Here is a 27,210-nt window from a genome sequence, read left to right as displayed (position 1 = left end):
TCACATATTTTCTATTTGTTGTTCTCTTCATTTCTTTGTATAAATATAAATTTTCATCTGGTATTATTTTCCTTCTTCCTGAACAACTTCCTTTAACGTTTCTCATAGTAAAGATTTTCTAGCTATGGATTTTTTTCAGTTTTTTTTCCTATCTTATAATTTATCTTGCCATAATTTTTAAAGGCATTTACTCTGGATATAGAATTATAGATAGACAATGTTTTTGTTTCATCCCCTAAAGACATTATTTTCTGAGTTGCATTATTTCTGGTGAAAAGTTGATGGAAACTATTCTTTTTTTCTCCTATATATTATGTTTCTACATTCTAGCTGCTTTAAAGATTTTAATCTTTGGTTTATCTCAGTTTGATTGGGAGTTATTTTCTTCAATCTCTGAGTTAATATTTGTCATCAAATTTGGAAAATTTCCAGCTGCTGTTTCTTCAAATATTTTCTCTAACCCAATCTTTCTCCTCTCCTTTGGGACTATAACTTCAAGTGTATTAGGCTACTTGATATGGTCTCATGGTTGAGATTCTGTTCATTTTATTTAGCCTTTTCAACTCTAGTGCTTCATTTCGGATACTCTGTATAGCCTCCTCTACAAGTTTACCAATCTCTGCTTCTGCAGGGGTGTGATTTCCATTCCTCCATTCAGTAGGTTTAACAATTTCAGATACTGTGCTTTTCAGTTTTAGAATTAGCATTTGTTTTCTTTTTAATTAATAGATTTTATTTTTTAGAGCAGTTTAGGTTTACAGAAAAATTATGCAGAAAGTATGGTGATTTCTCATATACTGCTGCCTCCCCATACATAATCTTTTCTGTTAACACCTTGCGTTAGTGTGGTAAAGTTGTTAGGATTGAGGAATCAGCACTGATACATTATTATTAGCTAAGTCCCAGTTTACATTAGGGTTCAGTCTTTGTGTTGCACATTCCTACAGGTTTTGATGAATGTATAATGGCCTGTATCTACCATGATTGTATCGTATACAAGTTTTACCACCCTAAAATCCCCTGTGCCCCACGTTTTCATCCCTTTCTCCAAAGCCCTGAAAACCACTGATCTTTTTGCTGTCTCCATAGTTGTAGCTCTTCCAGAAGGTAATATAGTTGGAATCATATGGTATGTAACCTTTTCTGACTAGTTCTTCTTTCACTTAGAGATGTGCATTTAGCATTCCTCCATGCCTTTTTGTGGGCTTCCCAGGTGGCGTTAGAGGTAAAGAACCCACCTGCTGATGTAGGAGACATAAGAGACTCGGGTTTGATCCCTGGGTTGGGAAGATCCCCTGGAGGAGGGAAGGGCAACCTACTCCAGTGCTCTTGCCTGGAGAATCCAATGGGCAGAGGAGCCTGGCGGGCTACAGTCTATAGGGTTGCTAAGTGTCGGACACGACTGAAGCAACTCAGCAGCAGCAGCATGCCTTTTTGTGATTTGATGGCTGTTTTATTTTTGTTGCTAAATGATATTCCATTGTATGAAGGTACCACAGCTTGTTTATCCATCCATCTGTTGAAGGACATCTTGGTTGCTTCCAAGTGTTGGCAATTATGGATAAGGCTTCTATAGACATTCATATCTACTTCCCTAGTAGCTCAGCTGGTAAGGAATCCGCCTGCAATGCGGGAAACCCTGGTTTGATTCCTGGGTCGGGAAGATCTCCTGGAGAAGGGACTGGCTACCCACTGTAGTGTTCTTGGGCTTCCCTGGTGGCTCATTTGGTAAAGAATCAGCTTGCAATGTGGGAGACTTGGGTTCCATCCCTGAGTTGGGAAGATCCCCTGGAGGAGGGCATGGTAACCCACTCTTGCCTGGAGAATCCCCAGGGACAGAGGAGTCTGGCAGGCTACAGTTCATGGAGTTGCACAGAGTTGGACATGACTGAGTGACTGAGCACAGCACAGCACACAGGCATTCATACACAGGTTTTGGTTTAGACGTACGTTTTCAGCCGTTTTCCGAAGTGGCTGTATGATTTTGCATTCCCAGGAGCAACAGCTGAGAGTTCCTGCTTCTCTGCATCCTTATCAACATTTGTTGTCAGTGTTGTGACTTTCTGCCATCCCGATAGGTGTGTGGTGTTCTCTTGTTTATGACATTCATTATTCAACTGAGACTTTCTTTTGTTCTCTTTATATTTTGGTTTTAAGTCCTTGAATTTAAGAGCCACTTACAATTTTTTTTTTCCTGCTCATTGTATCCTCTCTGTCTTTTCTGAGTTTGTTTCTACTGACTGGCTTTTCTTCTGTGCATCTCACTTTCTCCTGCTTTGCATGTCTCGATTGTCTTTTTGACGTTTCATTTTGTATTGGCCTATAACTGATTAACAAACAATTTTGTAATAGTTTCAGAGGAACAGTGAAGACACTCAGCCGTACATACATATGTATCCATTCTCCCCCAGACTCCCTTCCTATCCAGGCTGCCACATAACATTGAGCAGAGTTCCATGTGCTATACAGTAGGTCTTTGTTTGGTTATCCATTTTAAATATGTGTGTGTGTGTGTTAGTCACTTAGTCGTGTTTGATTCTTTTCGATCCCATGGACTGTAGCCTGCCAGGCTTCTCTGTCCATGGAATTCTCCAGGCAAGAATACTAGAGTGGGTAGCCATTGTCTTCTCTGGGGGACCTTCCCGACCCAGGGACCGAACTTGGGTCTTCTGTATTGCAGGGAGATTCTTTACTGTGTGAGCCACCAGGGAAGCCCATTTTAAACACAGATTGTTTTTATTGTATACTCTACTTTATGGATGCTAAGTTCTTGGATGTTTAGATTTTGATGTCTGTTTGACAGTGCTGTGTGTTCTTTTTTCCCCCCCAGCAGAAAGTGAATTGACTTGCGGAGCTCTTAACTTACCCAAGACTTTAAAAAAGCTTTGGGTGGACAGGGGAGCCTGGTGGGCTGCCGTCTATGGGGTTGCACAGAGTCGGACACGACTGAAACGACTTAGCAGCAGCAGCAGCAGCAGGGTTAGATTAATCCTGTTTGTAAGGTTTGGCCCTTTTAGTCTCTCTACTGAATGCCCTTGGTGTTTAACAAAGTCTCTCTGCCCTCAGTGGTTGGAACTCCTGGCCCTGTGTGACCCTGGGGAGTTCCACTCCGAGTCTTTCAGAAGTTCTTTCCTCTCATCAGTGTTGAGTTGGCGTTCTGGAGTCTTGCTCTGTGCATTCAGTATTTAGTATTTAGCCAAAGATTCAAGAGGACTCCTACGCAAATATTTGGAGTTTCTCTCCTCCGATAATTTCTGTTCAGTACCTGCCCTAAAGCTTCCAGCCATCTCAGTCACCCTCAACTCTCACCCCACTGATGCATCATCTTCCCCTTCGATTTCCTCCCCTGGTCCCTTGCCCTGTCCCTGTGCCCTGAGGCACCACCCAGGCAGAAGGCTGGGCCTCACCTCACGTGTTTTCCGTCCCTCAAGCCTAGCATCCTGCTCTGCCTGTTACCCACATCTGAAATCAGTTATTTAGTGTGTCCTGTCCAGTTTTCTAGTTATTTGCAATGGAAGCAAAATCTGGTATCAGTTATCCCTTCATGGCTAGAAAGAAAACATTCCACTCATTCTTTTCATGTGTGGGTTTAATATTCTTTCCATGACTTTTGTGTTTCACAGCATCAGTCTTACCTGGCATCTGAGGCCCTTGCTTTTTCTCTTTCTAGAAGGCAAATCTAATACTATCTTGATACTTACTAATCCTTTAGTTTGAACATAAAGACTAGCATTTTTTAAAGTAGCATTAACTAGCACACACCCAGGGCGCTCTGGAGTTTTTAACCCCTCATTGTGCTGTAGGCATGACCATGATCTCACTCTTGCAGGAGAGCAAAGGGAGGCTGAGACTGGAGGAGTGATTACCTAACACCTTTCAACTGGTTGATGATGGCTGTCTGACTCAAAGCTCTGTTGTTGTTGTTATTTAATCACTAAGTTGTGTCTGATTCTTTGCAACCCCATTGACTGCAGCCCTCCGGGCTCCTCTATCCATGGGATTTCCCAGGCAAGAACACGAGAGTGGGTTGCATTTCCTTCTCCAGGGGATCTTCCCAACAGAGGGATTGAACCCAGGTCTCCTGCATTGCAGGCAGACTCTTTATTGTCTAAGCCACCAGGGAAAAGCCCTCATGTAAAACATCTTCAAAGAACCTCTGCAGCAAATCAAAAAAACATATCTGTGGGAAACTATTGTGCCACACTGGATATTATGTCAGTCCTTTAAAAAAAAAAGTGATTTCCACTGTGATGGAAGGAAACCATTAAAAGAGTGAGTGGAAGAAAATCCCCTTTGTAGCTTTCAGCTTCTCTTTGTGTAATGTTGCAGGGAGCATGTAGGTTCTTTCATTTGAATCCTGATTCTGCCTCAGATGCTTTCTTCAGTGTTTTGTTTGTTTTCAGTAAAGGAATCTGAAAAGTCTGGCCCTGAGTGACTGGCAGTCTCTAAGATGGTCCCTAGTAATTCCTAAGTTCTGCCGGTGGTGCTCGTCTATGATCCTCTCGTCTTGAACATGGGCCAGACTTAGTGATTTGCTTCTAATGAAAAGAATATAACAGAAATGATGGGATGTCATTTCCAAGGTGAGGTCACAAAAAGGCTGTGCCTTCCATCTTGGGCACCTTGTTAAGCTCTCTCCCTCGCTGGCTCTGACGGAGGCCAGCTGCCATGTTATGAGCTGTCCCAAAATGAGGCCCGTGTGGCAAGAAACCGACGCCTCCAGCAGACAGCCAGTGAGCACTGGAAGCCTGCCAGCGGCCGTAGAGGTGAACTTGGAAAAAGTTCTTTCCCCCATGGAGCCTTCCAGTGACGGCAGATACTGGATTGTAGCCTGTAGGGGACCCTGAGCCAGAGGTACCCAGCGGAACCGGAAAAATAAATGTGATTAAGCTGCTGGATTTCAGGATAATTTGTTATTAGTGATGGATAACAAACGCAGTGTCTGGCATAAAGCCGATACTCTTGTTATTAATTGTTTTCTTTCTCCCTGGCTTTCTTCTTTTTGCATCTCAGGGGAATGGTGACTTTTGTGGTGGCCTGACTCTGCTCATCTGCAGGAATGGTGCTCACACTGGACTCTGAGCTAATTGGAAGCAGAATTCCCCAATGTGAGCTCTCCCCATTCTCCCTTGTTTGTTTGTTTTGATATTTCATTTGGGTGTGGTAAGAGGTGAAATTTGACATCCTGATTGTTTCCAGAGCTCAGAGTTGTAATGTACTGCAAAAATTTGGACAGAAATTGTGGTTTGTGTTTGTAGCATCCCTTTTACAAACATTCAAGCTGTTCAGTTCAGTTCAGTCGCTCAGTTGTGTCCGACTTTGCGACCCCATGAATCACAGCACGCCAGGCCTCCCTGTCCATCACCAACTCCCGGAGTTTACTCAAACTCATGTCCATCGAGTTGGTGATGCCATCCAGCCATCTCATCCTCTGTCGTCCCCTTCTCCTCCTGCCCCCAATCCCTCCCAGCATCAGTCTTTTCCAATGAGCCAACTCTTCGCATGAGGTGGCCAAAGTATTGGAGTTTCAGCAATAGACACAGTGCGGTTCCACCACGGAAAGATAGTCCTGCATCACTTCCTGTGGAAGCACATTAGGGGTATGTGTTTTTTTGTGAGTTTTTTTTTTTTTTTTTTTTTAAATCCCCCTTTTCCTTCTTTCTTACATTCTCTGCCTGACTGTAAAATTAAGTCTTTCCTCATGGGATCATTTTGAACTTTTATCTCTTCTCAGATATAGGATCTCAGCTTTCAGGCCCCCACCTCCACCCTTTTCCAAGTTCCGAATCGACAGATTGCAAACTGAGATGCCTGAAATCTTCAGGGTATTGTTCACTTGATAAAATGTCCATCCCTGGCAGTGCAGACACTTGTGGAATTTCTGGCTCTCGCCTGCCAAAATGAATTGCATTCGATCTCCCTGAGAATTGAAGAGAGCCAGAGTCTTAGATCTAAAGAGAGATGACTGAGGACGGGTCCCCTACTTTTTTTTTTTAACTTTAAAATTTCTGAGATGTATGGTTTTTTCCTTGTGAAATCTCAAATTGGAGGAGAAAAATCTCCACTAAATATTTGCTGGTCCCTAGCATCTGTTCCAGATGATTGAGGAACAGTTTTACTCCTTTATATTACTCAGCCATTAAAAGAATACATTTGAATCAGTTCTAATGAGGTGGATGAAGCTGGAACCTATTATACAGAGTGAAGTAAGCCAGAAAGAAAAACACCAATACAGTATACTAACACATATATATGGAATTTAGAAAGATGGTAACAATAACCCTGTGTACGAGACAGCAAAAGAGACACTGATGTATAGATCAGTCTTATGGACTCTGTGGGAGAGGGAGAAGGTGGGGAGATTTGGGAGAATGGCATTGAAACATGTATAATATCATGTATGAAACGAGTTGCCAGTCCAGGTTCGATGCATGATACTGGATGCTTGGGGCTGGTGCACTGGGACGACCCAGAGGGATGGTATAGGGAGGGAGGAGGGAGGAGGGTTCAGGATGGGGAGCACGGGTATACCTGTGGTGGATTCATTTTGATGTTTGGCAAAACTAATACAATATTGTAAAGTTTAAAAATAAAATAAAATTAAAAAAAAATGTTCTTATTACAACACAATCAAGGTTCAAGAATCTGCTACATTCTGGTGGGGAATTGCTTAAAGGATATGGTCCCTCCACCCATTGCTAAGCCAGCACTTAGAACTCTGCAGGGGCAAGCAGGCTTGTGCAAGGCAGTAGGGAAAGGAGCAGGTTTCTAATATGCATCATGTTGTCTGTCTGTCTGTCTGTATCATTGTGTATATATGCAGACACCTATTTGTGTGTACTAGGATTCTGAAATCTGAGGCTATAAGCCACACCTAGCCCAGTGACCTATCTCTAGTATCTCACACCCAGTGTCATTAGATCTCTGAAAGCTACACATCTGAAATGTGACATTTATACTCTTCCCCTATGTCCCTACCCACCAGTTTGAATGCTTTTACTGGATCTTTGGTTTGATAGCATTTAATGGTACCACCACCAGCCCTCATGGGAGCAGGGCCAATGCCTCTCTTGTTCCTCAATGAGCTCCTGATCCTTCAAACAGTGTCTGGCTCATAGTAGGCACTCAATAGATATCTGTTAACTGTTGAATAAATATTGCTGAATGTGTTGAGTAAAGAAGGAAGGGCCTGGTAAGAATTTTCAGAGGACTGACTCTAAAATGTTACTGATGATCATGTTCATTCCTTACCATGGTGTCCTCTGAAGAAGGACCCTGGGGAGAAGGAACTTTCTTGTTTTCAGTTCAATTCAGTTTAGTCGCTCAGTTGTGTCTGACTCTATGGACTGCAGCACGGCAGGCTTCCCTGTCCATCACCAACTCCTGGAGCTTGTTCAAACTCATGTCCATTGAGTCGGTGATGCCATCCAACCATTTCATCCTCTGTCATCCCCTTCTCCTCCTGTCTTCAGTCTTTCCCAGCATCAGGGTCTTTTTAAAGCAGCATCAGGTTCTTCTTATTTTAGGAAGGGAAATACTTCTGCCTCTCATGGGAAAAAAAAAATCACATAGCTTCAGTTGTGTGGACATAGATTTCCTCTTCTGGCTGGCTGCTAGGAAACTCAAAGTGTCTGTTGATTGACCCCTTGTGACAACACAAGATTTTATGGAATGCATTGTTTTATCAGGGTCAGTTCTTCTGTATTTTCTCTCTAAGCAAACATTTCTCACTGACCCCTAGTATTTTGTGATTGTGCTATATATGTCTTTGTAAGTAGTCTTCAGTTCTGGCGAGTGAATGTGCTAAGTTGCTTCAGTCATGTCTGACTCTTCATGACCCCATGGACTGTAGCCTGCCAGGCTTCTCTGTCCATGGGAATTTCCAGGCAAGAATACTGGAGTGGGTTGCCATATCCCCCTTCAGGGTGAATACATAAGGATAATGCTGTGGAAAGGGAGTGGGAAATAAAGGAACATTGGCAGAACAGCATGGTGTGGTGCGGGAAACAAAAGGGGTCCCCAGAAAAGAAGGGAAACAATAGTGGAGGAGGAACATGGGGCTTAGAGGGTGAGAATCAGGGTTGGCCCCCTCTCCTATACCTGCAGGACATCCTGGGAGTTGGTCTGTGAGGGCTGATAGACTTGGACAATGGGCGGACATCTGGCTGGCATCTCTGGGTAAACGTGTGGCCTGGAACCCTCTCAGAGTGGGGAAGGAGACCAACCAGGAGTGTGTCCTTGGAGTCAGGTTTATATCTCTACTTTGGCACTATCGGTGGCCACTTGGCTTCCCTGAGCCTCCATTTCTTATCTGTGAAATGGGGTAATAACAGTGTATCCTGCTTGGGTTCTCTTCCGGGCTCAATGAGGCAAAGAACAGGAAGCATCTGAAAACATACCCAGCGCTTCTGCATTAGTCAGTGTCAGCACCGCACTGAGCCCGCCGTGGAGTCCCCTCATCAAGGCATCTCACAGCCAGGGTGGAGTGGCACTGGAGAGAGACGGGGCTGTGGTCTCAGTCAATTTCTGTACATTTCTTAGTAGTCCTTTGTTATACACTTTTTTTCCCCCTTAACCCAAATGTAACGGACCTTCCTCAGATTGTTCCTGTATTCCATCAGCACCTTCTGACTGTAGGCAAATCTCACAGAACTTGGCATCAGTGAAAAATACATTCTGAAAGTTTTGAAAAATAATGCCGATTCTTTTTTAACCAAAGCTTTCTTAGAGGGGCCAAGGGAATACATTCCTGCACATTCCACAGTGGAACTCTAAAAATCCATCTTAACGTCTCAGTTTCCAGTTCCTCTTCAGGGCAGCTGTTGAATTCCCCCCACCCCTACTTCCTTCCCTCTCTCTCCATCAGCTTTCTTTTCTTTCTTCTCCCCTCTCAGGCTGTGATCCTCTGGTTTTCCTTCTCTCTCCTGGGCTCTTAGATTTCTGCATTATTTAAAGAAAGGATCATCAAACCTTTCTGTGAAGGGCCAGGTAGCAAATATTTTAGGTTTTTGAGGCTATATGTTCTTTTTCACATGGCTCAGCTCTGTCTTGTAACTTGAAGGCAGCCAGAGGAAGTGAATGGGCATAGCTGTTTCCATAAAACTTTGTAAAAACAGGAAGTGGGCTTGGTTTGGTCCACGGGCTGTAATTTTTGACCTCCTGATTCAACGAGATTCAGGAATTTTTAAATTTTCACCTGTTGATATTTCTTTCTTTCTTCACCACATGCAGCAAAACTGAAGATTCTGTTATGGATGTGTCATGGATTATTGTGAATATCCATTTCCATTTTCTATTTTCTCCCTTTTATGTTGATTGCTGCTGCTACTGCTGCTGCTAAGTTGCTTCAGTCGTGTCCGACTCTGTGCGACCCCATAGACAGCAGCCCAACAGGCTCCCCCGTCCCTGGGATTCTCCAGGCAGGAACACTGGAGTGGGTTGCCATTTCCTTCTCCAATGCAGGAAAATGAAAAGTGAAAGTGAAGTCACTCAGTCGTGTCCGACTCTTCGCGACCCCATGGACTGCAGCCTACCAGGCTCCTCTGTCCATGGGGTTTTCCAAGCAAGAGCACTGGAGTGGGGTGCCATCTTTGCCCACACTGCCTGTAAGACACATGTATTTGGTACCACTGAGCCCTGAAGTTAGTGTGACTGGTTTCTCAGGTTCCTAGGTGAAAGGTGTGTGTGTGTGTGTGTGTGTGTGTGTGAGATGTTTGGACGAGAGTTCTCTTAGCCAATGATGGGAAAAATTAAGGTTCTATTTTTTTTTTTTTAGCCTCTTTCACGTTCTCATTTGTTCTGGGAAGATATTCACCTCAGACTGTAATGTAAAAAGTCCTGGACTAGAGCCACGGGATCTGATTTTGTTGTTGTTGTATCACTACTGTTGTGTTGGACTTTAGCAAGTCCGTTCACTCCCTGGTTTGGATCTTTCAGGTGTTGAACTAGAATCTTTGATCACAAGTCTTTCAGCAGTTGACTCTTATTCAGATGAAATCTTCCCTGGAGTCCGGATGTTCACGGAATGAATGGGGGCATCAGAGCCCTGTCCAGAGCCCTTTCGTCCCATCTCTCAGTCTCCTCCTAACCTGAGGAGACCCAGGAGCATCACCTGGAACCCAGGGCTTGAGGCAGCAGAGATGAAAGTTTACTAAACTGCGATACTCTGGCTTCTGTCTGAACTTCTGTCATTGCCCAGTGTTCCAAACATCTTGAACATTGTTTATTCTCCTCTGAAATGGCAGAGACTTGTTATAAATTTGTTCTTATACACTTACTTATCTATTTTCCTGGCTGGCTTTTTACTCCTTAGAATTTTTAAGCCTACCACTCGGACTCCTTACTTATCCTTTATGGCCCAACTCCAAAAACCCACTTCTAAGGTTCATCTAAGTAACTGACTTCTTACAGAAAACTTTTGGAAGATCTGCTGAGTCTAGAAGAATCTCAAGTCACAGCTTTCAGATAGCCTTGTTTATATGGACCTTTCCTCCCTATCGGAGAAGGCAATGGTAACCCACTCCAGTACTCTTGCCTGGAAAATCCTGTGAATGGAGGAGCCTGGTAGGCTGCAGGCCATGGGGTTGCTAAGAGTCAGACACGACTGAGCAACTTCACTTTCACTTTTCACTTTCATGCATTGGAGAAGGAAATGGCAACCCACTCCAGTGTTCTTGCCTGGAGAATCCCAGGGACCAGGGAGCCTGGTGGGCTGCCGCCTATGGGGTCGCGCAGGGTCGGACACGACTGAAGCGACTTAGCAGCAGCAGCAGCCTCCCTATACCTAAGAACTTAGAACGATGCAAATTCCTACCAGCAAGAGTTGACATGGTTCCAGTGGGACAATGCTTCTGTCCCCAGTTCAGGAACATGCCTGGGACCTGGTGAATCACTGAATTCATCTTTAAGAGGAGGCCAAGTGTTACTGAACTGATTTTATTTAGGTTTCCTCTCCTCTGTTGACATTTCCCCCCTAGTTGTCAAAAAATAAGGATGATTGCTGCTGCTAAGTCACTTCAGTTGTGTCTCTTTGCGACCCCATAGATGGCAGCCCACCAGGCTCCCCCATCCCTGGGATTCTCCAGGCAAGAACACTGGAGTGGGTTGCCATTTCCTTCTCCAATGCATGAAAGTGAAAAGTGAAAGTGAAGTCTCTCAGTCGTGTCTGACCCTCAGCGACCCCATGGACTGCAGCCTTCCAGGCCCCTCCATCCATGGGATTTTCCAGGCAAGAGTACTGGAGTGGGGTGCCATTGCCTTCTCCGAAGGATGATTGGGGCAAGAAAATAGAATTCTGGCTGTTAGTGGAAGGGAGCTTGGGGATTGAATGACCTGCAGGTTGAAAAGTTTTCTTGTGAGAAATCCGTGGGGAGAATGTTAGAAAGTGACACTTCCTAATGTTGGACGTGAATATCCTACATCCTGGCCACGTCAGAGCTCCTTCTGCTCATTTCTGTATCAAAGGGCTCTTTCTCCATCTGACTATGTGACAGATTTTGTCATCCAGTTCTGTCCAGATCCTGCTGCTCTACTGTCCACTGGGACCCTTCTGGCTTCCGAGGAGGCTGGGATGGGGCTGTGACTGGGCCAAATCTGACATAAATGGAAACAGGGATTCAAAGACAAAAAAGAAAATGATTTAGAAAAGGAAACCCAAAGAAATTACAATTAGCCGCAGGTGGCTGAATCTCCATTAGCCTCCCACTGTGCTGTTGTTCCATAGCCAACTTAGATTCTCCAAAGACAATGTTTAAAAGCCATTCTAGCTAAATTAGCAATCATGTAAAACCTTCACTCAGAATATATGTTTATCTGCACTTTCCTCTGAACAATTTCTGTCAAGGAATCACATGAACAATCGAGGTCAGAAAAGACTGATAAAGAGGAAAGATGTTTTGAGCAAGGCATCGAACATTCGACATTAGCTCTGCATGACTGAATGATTTTCCATTGTTTTCCCTAACTAGGGTGGCTGGCTGTCTTGGTTTTTATCTGTGGTCATGGCATCATGGTTAGTAACATGCCCCTCGACTCTTTTTTTCTGAAGAGTTCCTTGGACTCTTTTTTTTTTAAAGCATGTATTTATTTATTTTTGGCTGTGCTGGGTCTTCACTGCTGTGCGGGCTTTTCCCTAGTTGCAGCAAGTGGGAGCTGCTCTCTAGTTGCAGTAGGTAGGCATCTCATTGTGGTGGCTTCTCTTGTTGCAGAACACAGGCTCTAGGGTGCTCAGGCTTCCATAGTTATGGTGCGTGGGCTCAGTACTTGTGGCTCCTGAGCTCTAGAGCACACGCTCAGTAGCTGTGATACATGGGCTTAGTTGTTCCACAGTCTGTGGAACAGGCGGGATCTTCCTTGATCAGGGATCAAACCAGTGTCTTCTGCATTGGCAGGAGGATTCTTTACCACTGAGCCACCAAGGAAACTCCCCACCCGCCCCAACCACTGACTCTTAAAAGTCTCAAATCTTTTGAAACAGTAAATCAAATGGTCCCTCTGTATACATATGTGGCAAAAGCTCCATTCTCTCAGAAGGTGTCGAAGGTGATGTAGTAGCCTAATCCTTTTCATACATGATGGTCCAAAACTTAGACCTCAAAATCTTGAACCATGAAACAACACCTTGTTGGCAGATGGCATTTATCACAATTTATACATCTTAATATAGCATACTAGAACCTTAAATTCATTATTACAGTGTGAGATGTATTGTAGACCAAGAATTTTTCATTTTTAAGAATCACAACCTGGATTGATATTTGTTGTCGAGTCAGTGGTCTATTTGCTGTAGTGTATATAAGACCTAAGGAAGAAACTGATTGGCTGGTTTGGTTCATGAGCCCACCCCTTGGATCAAGCCTTTGTGATCAGGGGAAGAGCATTCTGATTGGCTAGGCTTGGATTAGACATATGCTCCTGTGGCCAGAGGAGCTGGTTCGGTAACTGACAACTCCAGAAGAAATCACTGGAATGAGCCAATGAGGTGTACTTCTCAGTGGAAGGAGTTGGCCATCATCATCGTCATCATCAGGAGAAAGGGGAGGAGTAGGAGATGGAAGGGGAAGGGGAAGTTACGCTAGACAGATGAGACCAATACATAAGCCCATCCACCCATATCCTTCATGCTCACAGAACCCCTCATTACTGCTGCAGACTCTTGAATAAAGGAACAGAAGGGATGATCACTCCCTAGCGTCTTAGATAAAATATGCTTTCGACTGTTTTTCCCCTAGCAAGGAGGCCAAATGCTACAGCAAAGAAAATGTAGGCTATGGAGTTGGACAGATCCAAGTTCAAATCTCAGCCTCAAAACATGCTTGCTATGTGATCTTGGGCAACTTGCTTGAATTCCATGAGCTCTGTTTCATCATTTGCAAAGGAAGCAGCAAGACCCAACACATAATATGTGCTGAGGATTAGATGAGAAAAGTATATGAAAGGCTTGGCATACATTGTCCGACACAAAGACATCAATAAACATTTGCTCAAGGCATGAATTAATTAATTTGAACTTCACAGGTCAGAGGGGACTTGGCTGACTTTGTCCTACTTCGATCACTCAGGAGCGGAATGAGTTTTTCTTTCTCATAAAACCTGATGCTATAACTGTCCCCATTTATAGACGAAGAAACTAAAGCTCACAAGACAAGAAACATAATCCTCTAAAATAAAATCAAGAGTACTCTGACCCAAAGGAAGGGAGGTAATATTAGAACAAGGGCCTGTTTTAAACCATGGTTAAGCTGCCAGGAATTGGCTAATTACTGTTTTCCATATATCAATAGTATGACAACACGGCCTTTCATCTGTGAGGAGAGTGTACCTCCTCCAGACCTCGCTTGATCTGAGACTCACCTTAGCACTCTAAAGGAGGAGACAGCCTCTGTTAGGTCCTTAATAGATGTAGCAATAAGCTGGAAGTTTTAAGTCATTCAGGCATGGTCACATAGCTATCAAAATCACAGCCATCCCCGCTTTTCTTATTCTTTGAATTTTATCTGTTATTTATAAGTGACTTATACAAGATGCTCCCTAGCATATGTTTGCAGCAACCCGGGATCTGGGAAGTGATTTCCTTTACCTGTGAGCGACAGGCTGGCAAGTGGGCAGGGGTGGTAAAACTGGACCATGTTTATGGTCATGTGTTGTGTGCGTGTGTTTTCCCTAAGGATGAGTCATTTACTCATTTGTTTGTTCCCTTTGGTTTGATGCACTCGAATAGCTCCTGTGTACCTGCTGTGGTCTGGGGACCTTGCAGGTGCTGGAGGCCTGGTGGGGCCCAGCAGCCCTGCTCCCTGCCCTCAGGGGACTCACAGTCCAGAGCCTTCTTTTTCCTGGAACCTTCGCCACCCTCCTCTCAGCAGCAGGCTGTGTTGGCTGTTTAGAATCTACTAACTTGGGGAGCTAAATTATTTACAGATTCTTTTTAGGAGAACATCCAAAGGCTTCAAGGCAGGTTCTGTTTCTGAGGCCTGGGGTCAGAGCTCCTTTGAGAAACACTGCCCTTCTCTTATTTCTCTCTCTCCTTTGCCCCCAGCATACCACAGATTCAGAGCAGATCTCTTGCAGGAATCATTCCTAGGGGAATGTCTGAGCCCGTTTGAATATGTCCTTCTCTGTTCCCTTGAATTAAACTCACTTGTGGGCCCTGATGGGCCTAGAGGAAGAAAATGACGCCTCCTAATGAGAGCAGAGGGGCCCAGAGCCTGGCGACTGTGTCTGCTCCCCCTACCCCACCCCATTCTTCTGCCAGACCCCACCCGCACTGGGGCTCCTCCTCTGGCACTCTCCCCACCCCTGCTGCAGGCCCTTCCTGCTCCCCCAGTCCTCATGGCACCAGGTCAAGCCTGTCTGTAGGATCTTTCTTAAATGAATGTGTTCCTTTGGGTGCCCCCAGTGCCCAGGACTGTGCTTCAGGGAGAGGACCTGGAAGAGAGCACAGGAGACCCAGGCCTGGGGACACTGGGTAGGGGTGGTTAGATTTTTAATTCAGGCCGAAATCAGCAGAACTGAACTGGGGAAGAGGTGGAGGGAAGGGGTGGGGAGAAGGATTTGGAAACTTAAGGGAACACAATAGGGAAGAAGGTCTGCATAGAGGCACATGACTGGTTGGTGCTGGAGCTGGCCTCGGAGGCTGGGTCCTCCTGACTCTGGCCAGTGCCCACTTGACCATGTATTTAGTCATCTCCCAGGCATAGACCTCATCTCAATTGCTGCTTGCGTAAGGAAGGCGCTTCCACCGTACCAGCTTAGGACAGGTTCCCTGTGATAGGTTCTCACAAGGTTGTATGATCTTCACCAAACACAATCACCACCCCCCCCGCCCCCGCCCCGCCCCTGTGAGTGCTTGAGTGCTAACCTGCCCAACGCCTGCCTTCCTCCTGGGGGTCACGCTGGTCTTGTTCCTCCCAGAAGCCCCAGTAAAACATCTGGAACATATTAGGCTCTCAAAAAATGTTTGTGGAATGACTGAAAGAATAAATGCTTGAGCTGTAGATTTCTGATCTTCTTTACAAGCTTTGGGCTGCGATATTCATCTACCTCCGTCAAGACTTCCTGGCAAAGAGAGAGATTGACTGTATAATCATTGCAATTCACATACATTTTATCTCCAGCCAGTTTCATTTTACTCTACACAAACATACAAATAAAAAATATTTATGTGAACTTCCAGAAAGATACATGGGAAATGAAGAAGCCACTTAAAGCCAAGGTGAGGGATAGTGTATTTGCCGTCAGAAGCCAATTTAATCAGCTCCAGTCCTCTGAGGGACGAGGAAGGCAGGGACCTAGGATCTCAGAGAAAAGCCTCCTAGCTCCACGCTCTGTGGCTCTGTGACCCCTCTCCCTGTAGTTCCCACATCACGTAGCTGCTTCAGTTTCCACCATGAAGAGTTATTGACACTTTGAATTTTTGGATTCCAAATAAATTTCAGGACTTTGCGTGGGTTTTGTTCCAAACTGTTGGGAGGGCCTGAGATGGTGAGACAAGGAAACAGATAAGGAGTGAATGAGGCAGTTATAAGAAAGCAGAGCCCCTAAAGAGGGGTAAGGAGAGATAGAGAAAGAGGGCAGAGTTGTGCTCTCAACACGAGCATTGGCCTCTTCTTGAAAATCTCCTCCTATTAATTGAAGGAGCCCAGGCTGGGAGATAGAGGACTTATTAAATGATGCTTGACCGAGTTCCTGTTACATTCCAGGCACTGGGCTGGGCCCAGGAGAAACAACACAGGGTCCCTTTTTAAAAATTTATTTGTTTTTTAATTGAAGGGTAGTTACTTTATAAAATTTTGTTATTTACTGCCAGATATCAACATGAATCAGACATAGGTATACATATGTCCCCTCCCTCTTGAACCTCCAATAATCATACCAAACTCCTTGTATTTCTGTACTAATCAAATGCATGTGTGTGTGCTAAGCTGCTTCAGTCATGTCTGACTCTGTGCCACCCTAAGAACTCTAGCCAGCCAGGCTCTTCTGTCCATGGGATTCTATGGGCAAAAATACTGGAGTGGGTTGCTGTGCCCTCTTCCAGAGGATATTCTCAATCCAGGGATTGAACCTATGTCTCTTACATCTCCTTTGCTGGCAGGCGGGTTCTTTACCACTAGCGCCAGCTGGGAAGTCCAGGATGTCTCTTTTCATGTTGATAAATGTGTAGAGAGAGGAGTCGGTGGAGGTCGTGGGGGCCCTTTACACTGAATAACCAGGAACAAGCTCTTTGGAAATGTACCTGTTAAACCGAGAGCTGAAAAATAAGCTGTGCAGAGAAGGAAAAAGCACTTCTGACAGAAGGCACTGCAGGTGCAAAGGTCCTGAGGCAGAAATGAGCTCTGTGAGCTGGAGGGACTGGAGGGCAGTAGCGTAGGTGGAGCAGAGTGAGTAGGGGTTATTGGCACCTGGCAAGTGTGGGCAGCTGGGCGGGGACATTTGTGCTGGGGTGAGCAGGCATGGTAGAAGGTTGGACAGGAGGGATGGTGAGGAGTTTTGAGCTGTGATATGCCCTGGTTTCAGTTTTACAGACGTCGCCTTGGCTGCTCTGGTGGGGTGAGGATGATGAGAATGGAGGATGTGGAGGAAATGAGAGGAGGCTGCCAAGGCAAACTGTTGAATAAGGATGAAGGCACTGGAGAAGCAAAGGAACCAGTTTGGAAGCTTCCAGGTTTTATCTCTGGTCTTTTGACTGGTCCTAGGATCTCATCCACAGTTTCCCCATCTGCTAAACAAGAGCTCCTCTCGAGTGTTTTCTCCTAGCTCTGGGTATCTTGGAGGGTCTGTTGACTCTGTCCCCGGAGCTTTTCCAAGGTCTGTGTCTGTTTGCTTTCTCTCTCTCAAAGCTGCAAAACCCTCACTGGAAAGAATTTTGATTTGTGGTTTAAAGATAAATCTAACTTTCTAAAGTCTGTTCATATGCTAAGCACGTGAGTGCCCTGCTTCTTGGTGGGAGGTGGTGAGTGAGGGTGCTACATTATTAATAAAATACGAGTACATTAAAAACATGTATCTTCATGTAACTTATGTAGGAAACGTGATTGTCGGCGGAGCTTTTTGGCAAGTGGTTGGAAGTGCGTGTTTGCCTCTAACCTTTGAAAGCTCTTGATCAGGCTGGGGTCTTTGTTTCCAGCAAAGCCCTTGACCCCTAGTGGTTTCAGTTCTGTTTACTCTTGGCAAGCGTTGCTGGTTCAAAGGGAGAATCTTTAAAAGCTGGATTGGGAAAGTCTATAAAATCTTAACGCATCTTTGACATCAAATAGCTCTTTCAAAGCAGTGATTTGATGAAGTGAATAGGAGCGCGGCAGCACAAGCCATATGGAACGCATTTTCCGTAACTGCTCTGCACTTGAATAGCAAAGCAGAAAAGTTCTTGGCACGGGGAGTTTGGGATTTTAATGGCCCTTAAATATTTGGCTTAGTTGCCAGATGTGTTTTACCAGGCTGAAAACCCCAAGGATAAGCCCTGCCTTTCTCTTTGGCAAAACATAAGCTAACATGATGTTGCTGTTCATGAAAAGATGTTTGTGCCTCATTGCAGAAAGCTTAATTCACCATGATTTCCTTAATTATCCACCTCCCTCCCCCACACTGGCATCACTCCCAACAGGCCTCTGAGCGTGGTTTCTGATTTGAGACGCTGAGCTGTTTGACGATGCCGCAGATACGCCTTAATTATTCGAAATTGGGATCAAAGGGTTGAAACGTTTTTCAGAGCGAGTGTGGTGCATGAGACTGGAGCAGGGCAGGGGGCTTTGGCATCCTGGCGTCAGTGGCTCTGCCCTAAGTGACCGAAGAGCTGAACAATTCACTTGATGCTTTAAGCTAAACTGGAGCAGCATCGCCTTCCAGCTGTTACTGTCAGGTTCTGGTTATGATTAGGAATGAACCTACCTCTGCTAAAGGCACAGACATACATGTTGGCTACCTCTCTAAGTTGTCATCTTGAAAGTCCTGGTTTCTCTCGATGTCCGTTTACTTCTTGTACCATCCATGTGTGGAAATGCAAAGTGGTTCTCATTTTAAGACAGCCTCAAAACTCATTTATCCAGTTTTTGTGTACTGATCAGTGGATAGTGGATTCCTAGCAACCTTCCCCAGGGAAGATGTACATTTGCAAGTTCAGAAGGAAGGGCCTTCATTGAGATTGAGCCAGGCATTCCCATTTCATAGATGAGGAAACGAAGACTGGGGTGGAAGTGACTTGCCCAAGGCCAGGTGACTTGTCAGTGTCAGAACCACGGTCACAATCTCCCAAATTCATCAGCAATTTGGCCCACAGTGACTTCTGTTTACAATAGTAAGATGTTTCTTCATGAAGATGCTGCTTTCCCGACACAGAAGGTTTCTAAGAGTGTGCCCTTCAGGAGTGAAGGAGCAGTAGTAGTTGTGTACGTCGCTCAGTTATGTTTGCCTCTCTGTGACCACGTGGACTGTAGCCCGCCAGGCTGCTCTGTCCGTGGGATTCTCCAGGCAGGAATATGGGAGTGAGTAGCCATTCCTTCTCTAGAGGATCTTCCAGACCCAGGGATTGAACCCAGGTCTCCTGCATTGCAGGCAGATTCTTTACCATCTGAGCCACCAGGGAGGGAGGGGCAGATGAAAGGGAGCAAACCATGCACCCCGCTCTGAGCTAGAGACTTCCTTTGTGCAGTGTTGCTTAGTCTTCCATTAAAAAAAAAAATCCAAAACATTTTATGGAAAAAGACGCTGAGTTAGAGACAGTAAGTGACTGTGATGTCGCGAGCCAGGTGTAGCTCCAGAGCCCGTGCTCTTCCCGGGATGGGACAGTCAGGCCCTGCATGTGGCTGCACAAGGTCCGGAGACCCAGGGCTGGACAGCTGGGGCTGTGCCTCTCTGCTGGACCCAGTGGATGGATCACTGCCTTTCGCAATTTCTGTCACCCTGGAGGAGACTCTGCATGCCCCTCTCAGCTTGGCAGAGCCCCAGGAATGAATCCACTTCCCATCCTTGCTCATAGATGGATATAGAAAAAGCCCAGGTCCCCCTGTAAAATTGGGAGAAGGTTCAGAGAGGCCCAGACCAAAGTAGCAGATATTGGAGTATACTTAAAAAATTAAGCGCATTCTGCTCACTCATTGAATCAAAGTTCTTTGCCTCACAGTGCTCAGAGCTGTGGGCGGCCTGGGACAGTCACTAGAAGGGACAGATGGACCACTGCCCCCTCCCTTCACCCCGCCCCCACCCCTCACCTGGCCAGCTCCTGTAGGAGTTTCCTCCTGGCTAACTGACTGCCTCCCTCCCCTCCACCAGTTATACTCCTGAAGAGTGTGACAGTGCATTAAAGAACAAACATCATCAAGGGGTAAAGAGATCCTACCAAGGGGATGCAGGGGGCCCAGGCTGAGAACCAGGGAGTGAGGCCAGAGAAGAAGGGTCAGGAGTGCCTGGGACGGGTCTCAGCCACCCCTGGGGAGGCTCCGGTGTTCCTGCCCCTCACTGCATCCTCATCTCTGCACCCAGACGAGCAGGAGACCGCTCAGCCCTGACGTGGGTTGTGCCAGTTCCTGAACGTAGTTTCCAGGTGCAGAGGCTGCAAGCATTGAGGACTGTTAGCCGCCTGGGCTTAGAGTGGGTGAGGGGAGCCGCTCCGGGGGTCTTCACTGGGTTGGCTCCCTGGCAGCGCCAACTCCCCAGCCATTGGGCAGAGTGAGCAGTATGAGGATGAGCAAGAACTGGGTTGAAACCAGGCGGCTTTGTGTACTTTCAGGCATGTTAATTAAATATGGGGATTATATACCCCAAATCTTACAGAAAGTAGATTTATCGTACCTCATTACCAGATTTTACACACTCCACTTGGGCGAGACTGATGTTCTATATTATAAAAGAATGCTGGATTTTATGGTCCCAAACCTTCAGATATTAAGAGAGAAGCATTTAGAAATGACAATGATGAGAAGCGAGGTGGTGCTTGTCAGCCCCTGATGAGATGCTGAAGCCGAACGGAGTTCACGTGGGCCCCTGTACTCTCTGGGTGCACCGCAGGCAAGAGGGTTCACTGTGAGTTCAGGTTGAACTTGACCCAGCTTCTGTCCTGTCAGTGCCCGTGGGCTTCATTCTCCACTTCTCAGATTGCCCTGTGATGTTCATAGGCTCTTAATGGGTGTAAGAGGTGTGTGTAGGGCTCTGTGTGTGTGTGTGTGTGTGTGTAGGGGTGAGGGGTGTGTGTGTGCAGGGGTGAAGGGTGTGTGTGAAGGGGTGAGGGGTGTGTGTGTGCAGGGGTGAGGGGTGTGTGTGAAGGGATGAGGGGTGTGTGTGAAGGGGTGAGGGGTGTGTGCAGGGGTGAGGGGTGTGTGTGTGCAGGGGTGAGGGGTGTGTGTGAAGGGGTGAGGGGTGTGTGTGAAGGGGTGAGGGGTGTGTGTGTGCAGGGGTGAGGGGTGTGTGTGTAGGGGTGAAGGGTGTGTGTGCAGGGGTGAGGGGTGTGTGTGTAGGGGTGAGATTTGTGTGTATGTAGGGGTAAGGGATGTATGTGTGTGTGGGTAGATAGAAGTGTCTGTGTAAAACTTAAATATGAATATTTTAACTTCTGTCACAGGAATAGATTAAAATGTCAGATCTACTAGACTCTTAATAAAAAAAACAGCAGGTATCCAACCAGTTCCTTCTCACCTGCTTCCTGTTCCCTGGAGGCAGCGCTTTCAGCTCTTAGCTGCTTCTGTCTCTGTTCACCTTTACATTTCTAAAGACCACACCTGTGCTTTATTTTTCATGTGTGCCAAATTAGGTGTGATCTGGGGGCTTCCTGCCATGGAAGATGAGGGTTCAGCCCTCTTCTGCCTTCTCCCACCATCCCACACCCTCCCACACGCATATTACCCTCCTCCAATTCTCCTAACATATTGTCCATTTTGGTTCAATAAACTTTTTTTTTTTTTTGTGATCATGGAAATATTCACAGTGGGCCATGTGCTGTCTTTTGATCCTGTTGGCCTTCTTCTGCAGCTGTGTGTTTTGTCCAGATTGTATGTGCACTTGCCTGGCTCCTGTGCATCCCAAGCTGGCTGTGCCTTCTGAAAGGTGAGCCTGCTGGGTACACTCTCCTCGGCTCTAGAGCCTGCCACACCCATCTCAGGCTGGGAGGACCTCCACTTCTCCCCTCCATTTCCTGTGCCCCATCTTCTGCTTCTTGGATCCCACCCTCCTCTCCGGTTTTGATCACTTCCTCGCTGGATAGGTGACTTCCTCTCAAAGTGCATGATGATTCATTTTGAAAGACTGCGCAGGTCTCGTTGCTGTCCTCACTCAGCTTTGTCCGACTCTTTGCGACCCCGTGGACTGCAGCACACCAGGCTTCCCTGTCCTTCACTGTCTCCAGGAGTTTACTCAAATTCATGTCCATTGAATTGGTGATGCCACCCAACCATCTCATCCTCTGTCACCCCCTTCTTTTCCTGACTCAATCTTTGCTAGCATCAGGGTCTTTTCTAATGAGTTGGCTCTTCACATTACCTGGCCAAAGTATTGGAGCTTCAGCTTCAGGATCAGTCCTTCCAATGAATATTCATTCAGAACTGATTTCCTTTAGGATTGACTGATTTGATCTCCTTGCTGTCCAAAGGACTCTCAAGCGTCTTCTCCAGCACCACAGTTGGAAAGCATCAATTCTTCAGTGCTCAGCCTTCCTGATGGTCCAACTCATATATCTGTACACGACTACTGGAAAAACAGTAGCTTTGACTATATGGACCTTTGTTGGCAAACTGATGTCTCTGCTTTTTAATACACTGTCTAGATTTGTCATAGCTTTTCTTCCAAGGAGCAAGTGTCTTTTAATTTCATGGCTACAGTCACCATCTGCAGTGATTTTGGAACCCAAGAAAATAAAATCTGTCACTCAGGAAGACCTATTTTCCTTCCTGAGCACTAGATTGCTCATTAGCTGGGTATAGTGTCCGGGGTTGCAAGTATCTAGTTTTGTTCCCAGTTTTGAATTATCTTCTGGGTTCCAATATTGCTGTTGATGACATAGACAGTAGATTTGTCTGTGACCTTGCTGTTTCTTTCTGGAAACTTTCAGTGTTTTCTCTCTCTCCCAGTAGTGTTGGGGTATTTCACAATGATGTTCCTTTGTATTGATCTCTGTGCTGTCACTGAGCTCAGCTTTCCAAGGATCCTTTCAATCTGGAAATACATGTCCTTTGGGGACATCCTTTTGTTTCTTTGATACTTTTCTGTTTTTCTTTTCTTTCTAGAATGCCTAGCACTCAAATATTGTTTCTGTGGATTGATTGTCTAGCATTTTTTTACTTTTCCTCTTCCAGTTTTGGTTGTATTTGACAAGTTTTATTTATTCTTGTTATTATTTTTTAAACAAAGTACAATTGCTATTTTATGGATGTAGTATTTTCTTATCTCTTGAAGGATATTACAACTGTGATTGTTTTTCCTTCTTGTATCTCTTTGTTCACTTATTTATTATTTGTGAGCAGAGACTTCCCTCAAATGCTTGGCGATTCTTGGTTGTCTACACTTGTTTGAGGGAAAGGTCAGGTGACTGGTCAGGAAGGTAAATGTGGGGGGCCAGGCTTGTCAGCCGGGGCTTGGCTGTCTAGACATGGAGCTTAGACCTGGAAATGCCTTTGTTTCTCCCCCGTCCTACACCCTACCCGCTGTCACTCATTCCCCACGAGCCCAAATGTCAGTGCTATGGGTCTCATCTCTTAGACTGGTTGCTTTGCTCAGGGAAGAATTTTCTCCTGGGGAGTCAGGCTGGGCTGGGTGGTCCTGGTCTCTCTGCTCTGGATGTCAACTTCTTCTCAGTCTTCCTGTTTTCAGAGTGTGCCTGTCCTCATCCCCAAGTTGTCCCTGTCAACTAAGTCCTGAGCCCCTGTGACTCACTATCTCCAGTAAGCAGTACTAGCAGACCCTTCAGCTGGACGGTGGAGAGGGCAACCAGCTGACCGCATGGGGAGGGGCTGGGGCCATGGCCGCCCCTCGTCCACATTTTCAGTGAATTGTCCTGTTTTATTCTCTTCTGCACACTCCATCTTTAGAGCTTCCCTGTGATTCCTACTTTTGAGACTGTTGAGGGTTCTGTGGTCTTATCAGATGTAGCTGCTGATAACATGCTTCCTCAAATTCTCATGATCTCACCTGCCTCCTGGATCCTTGGCCACTGGCTGGGCCTCAGTAATGGTGGCAATGACCTTTGCCCCCCTGGTCCTGGGCATCTGCCTGCCACAGGCCCAGCTATGTCTCCTCCCTTCTCCTCTTTCTTCCCCACTTAAAAGGGGTTCTGGTATCCCCAGCCAGCCCCAGAAGGGACCCAGCCAGGAGAAAGAAATGGGCTTCAACACACACAAAATTACACCGACTTCTTCCTGAATTCATCGGCCGGGTTGTTTGAGAACAAAATAAATGAATCCACTGCAGAACGTCAAGTGGCTGGGAACTGGAGGAGGCCTGCTGATGTGTGCAGACTTGTCTCTGGGTCCATCCTTCTTCCAGATTTGTGAAAAACCTTCTCATCGTCATTCTTTCACCTGACATCATCGCAGACATTGGAGACTTAAGGATGATTGATTTCTTTTTATTTTGCAAGAAATCGTAAGAAATCTTGGAGGAGCCAGAGAGAAAATGTTCTGGGCATCACTCTTGTTTTTGAGAGTTGAAAACCATCTGGTACAGCAGTGTAGCTGGGAGCACGTGGTCTGGTGTGTGCTCAGTCATGTCCCGACTCTTTTGCCACCCTTGCACTGTAGCCCACCAGGCTCCTCTGTCCATGGAATTTTCCAGGCAAGAATACTGGAGTGGGCTGCCATTTCCTCCTCCAGGGGCTCTTTCTAACCCAGGAATTGAACTCTTGTCTCTTGCGTCTCCTGCGTTGGCAGACAAATCCTTTACTACTGCACCATCTGGGAGTTTCCCTGAACTACATTTTCAGGTCTCACTGTGACAGCCTGTCTCCCCTGTAGGCACCTCCTCCTCCACATATTGCTTTCCCACTAGGTGTGCTGAAGGGCCAACACTTTATCTTGCTTATCTCATAGCTGCAGCACTCAGAAGAATGCTCGGGATGGTTTCGGTGTCAAAAATACCCTTGGCATTGGAGACTGGAAGTCCCTCAGTCATTCCCTTGAGGTCTTGCATAGCTGGGGGCACTGACCTTTGAAGCAGGTAGTACAGAGGGTCTGTGGGAACAGACGGGGCTCACACATTTGATATAGGCCATCCAGCTGCAAATAGGCCTTGGCTGCCAGGAGGAGAGATTCCATTATTTTCTTCTCAAAGATGGTGCAGCATCTCTGGAATGAATGAAAACTTAACTTCAGACATTGCTTCCAGCCCAGAAAAAATTCTTCCTTCTTAACCTTGCATCTTTGGCAACATCTGTTTGTCTTGGCAAGATCCACTTGGTATGCTGGCCCTTCCGGCTGCGCTGTCAATCCTGAGAACAGCATCTTTATCTCCTCCCAGAGCCGAGTCTGTGTCTTGCATGCAGAAACCAGACACATGTCAGTCCTGAGTGAGTTGGCCTTGTCATTCAACCCAGACCATTTCTTAGCTTCAAAAACAAATATGTTAAGTATGTAAATTGTGAAATGTAATAATGAACATCTGTGAATCCAAAATTTGATGTTAAAAAAACATGCAAGACCAACAACACTGATGCTCGGCCTCCTTCTCACAAACATAAGCACTTTGCTGGGTCTTACATGTGTTATTCTGCTGCCTTTTTTTAGATGGTTACCATGCATGTATATACTCCGGAACAATATATTACCATGGCTTATTTTTTGGTTTAAGTCTATAAAAATTCTATCATGTGGTTAGATATCCTTATGCAACTTGCTTTTTCTCTCTTGCCATTAGATCTGTGTACAGATCCTTTGTTAATTTTCACTGTTGTTTTCTAGCCTCTCGTGGAACCATACCACGATTTATTTCTCCATTTTCCTTTTAATGAATGTGGTGTTTCTCATCTTTTCTAGAAAAACAAGTGCTCTAAACAGTCTTGTAACCATATCTTGGTGCACATGCAGTATATACCTAAGAATAAAATTACCAGGCCATATGTAAAACTCAAACTAAACTGTACTAGCTGACGCCAAATTGCTTTCTAAAGTGTTTGAGTTAAATCTTATACACTAGAGAGAGAGGATTAAGTCCCATTAATGTATATCTTCTCTGGCACTTTATATTGTCAGATTCTTTAATTGGGTGTGAAAATACTTTCCATCTTGTTTTCAACTTAAATTTTCTTGATTACATAATGAGGTATCTTTTCAAAAGTTCATTAGCTATTCTAGTTCCCTTTTTTGAAGATACCCATTCAAGTCTTTACCATAGTTTTAAGTTGGATGGTGTGTTTCTTTCTCATTGATTTTTTAGGACTTAAATATATCAATATATTCTGGATTCTAATTATTTGACCTCATATATATCTGGCAGATGTCTTTCCCTGCTTGAGCTATTGTCTTACCTTCTTTCGAGTGTCTTTTGACACCTGAAGTTTTTAATTTTAGTGTAAAGTGATCACTCTATTCTTTTTTTCTTGAATGGTTTATTTTACATGTGGATAATCAATTCAGCTGTCCCAGCACCAATGAAATAGTCCTGCTGTCTCCTACTTACTTGAAAAATGAGCTTCTTAAAAAAAGTTATGTGTATAGATAATGGATCTATTTTCTGACTTTCTATTTTGCTACTTCAGTCACTGCACCAGTACCACCTTATCCATTTAATAATTCTTGGTGACTGATGAGGCAGTTTCCCCTCCCTTTGGCTTCTGTGGTACCTTGACTATTTTTGTTCCTGTTTGTGTATTTAAGAACTCATTAAAATATGCATAAAATATGATCTAAAAGTGGATGTCCTCATGTACCCTGTTAACAAAGCTGATTTCCCAAACTCTTCCATATTTTTGAAAACTGTTTGTTTGAATCAAGTTTGGGTAAAGTCCATTCCAAGAGTTTGTCATGGTCAGGGCTTTGCTGTTACAGTACCTCAGTGTCATTTGAGATGTTGCCTCTGTTGCATGTGTTTCTTGAAAATAGAAAAGAGAGTTGATCAGATTCAAGTTCATTTGGGGGAGGGGGAGAGGCCAGACTACTTGATGGGTTTTAGAAAGTATGCACTTGCAGCAGGGGATGTGCAGTATTTAATTGTTTCTCTCTTGTGCTAATAGTGACCATGGGTCATCATGCTTAAACCCATTAGTTCGCTAGGGATTGCAAAATGGCAGCATTCGAATTCTATCATTCTTTCCTCCTTATCAGGCTGGAATTATTTTATAGAGATAATTTCCTCTAACTGTTAATTACTTGGAGGTACATTTTATGAAGGAAAATAGGACAAGTTGGGCAAGAATCAGTTATCCACACTGAGCAATGTCAGTTAATTCTTTCTTCACCAGTTTTTGAAATGGCTTCCTCCAAAGGTAACAAATACATTTTAAAAAGTATTACAAGTTCTTGGGTTAGAAACTGTCACAACATTGTTAATCTACTATACCCAAATGCAAAATAAAAAGTTTTGAAAAATATATTCTTGGGTTAAATGTTCGTGCTTTTTCCCTTATAGTTATTATTCTCACTGATGTCCAAATTGCCCCATCTGTGGCCATGGGAGCTGCTTCAAGTTGGATCCTGCAATTTATTTTTTACCTAACCCAGTATTTTTGTTTGCTTTTCTGAAATCAGAAATTACAAAATATTCCAGGCTCATCTTGGACATTTTCAACTCCAGACCTCAACT

General features: G+C 45.1%; 1 protein-coding gene across 23 annotated transcripts in view; it reads left to right on the top strand.

Moving 5' to 3' along the window:
• LOC112580248 overlaps positions 1–27,210 on the top strand; it is a 454,297-nt gene that overhangs the window by 7,526 nt on the left and 419,561 nt on the right. For 3 of the 23 annotated variants that reach the window (XM_044931984.2, XM_044931985.2, XR_006546297.2), the window contains exon 2: positions 5,014–5,108. The exons of the other annotated variants lie outside the window; for them this stretch is intronic. The gene's annotated coding sequence lies outside the window, so the exon portion shown is untranslated. The remainder of the gene's footprint in view (positions 1–5,013; positions 5,109–27,210) is intronic. 23 annotated transcript variants of the gene reach the window in all.

Source organism: Bubalus bubalis, chromosome 18 (genome assembly GCF_019923935.1).
Source record: "Bubalus bubalis isolate 160015118507 breed Murrah chromosome 18, NDDB_SH_1, whole genome shotgun sequence".
Lineage (NCBI taxonomy): Eukaryota > Metazoa > Chordata > Mammalia > Artiodactyla > Bovidae > Bubalus > Bubalus bubalis.
Note: the sequence above shows the minus strand (reverse complement) of the source record. Positions and strands in the feature narration are given on the sequence as shown.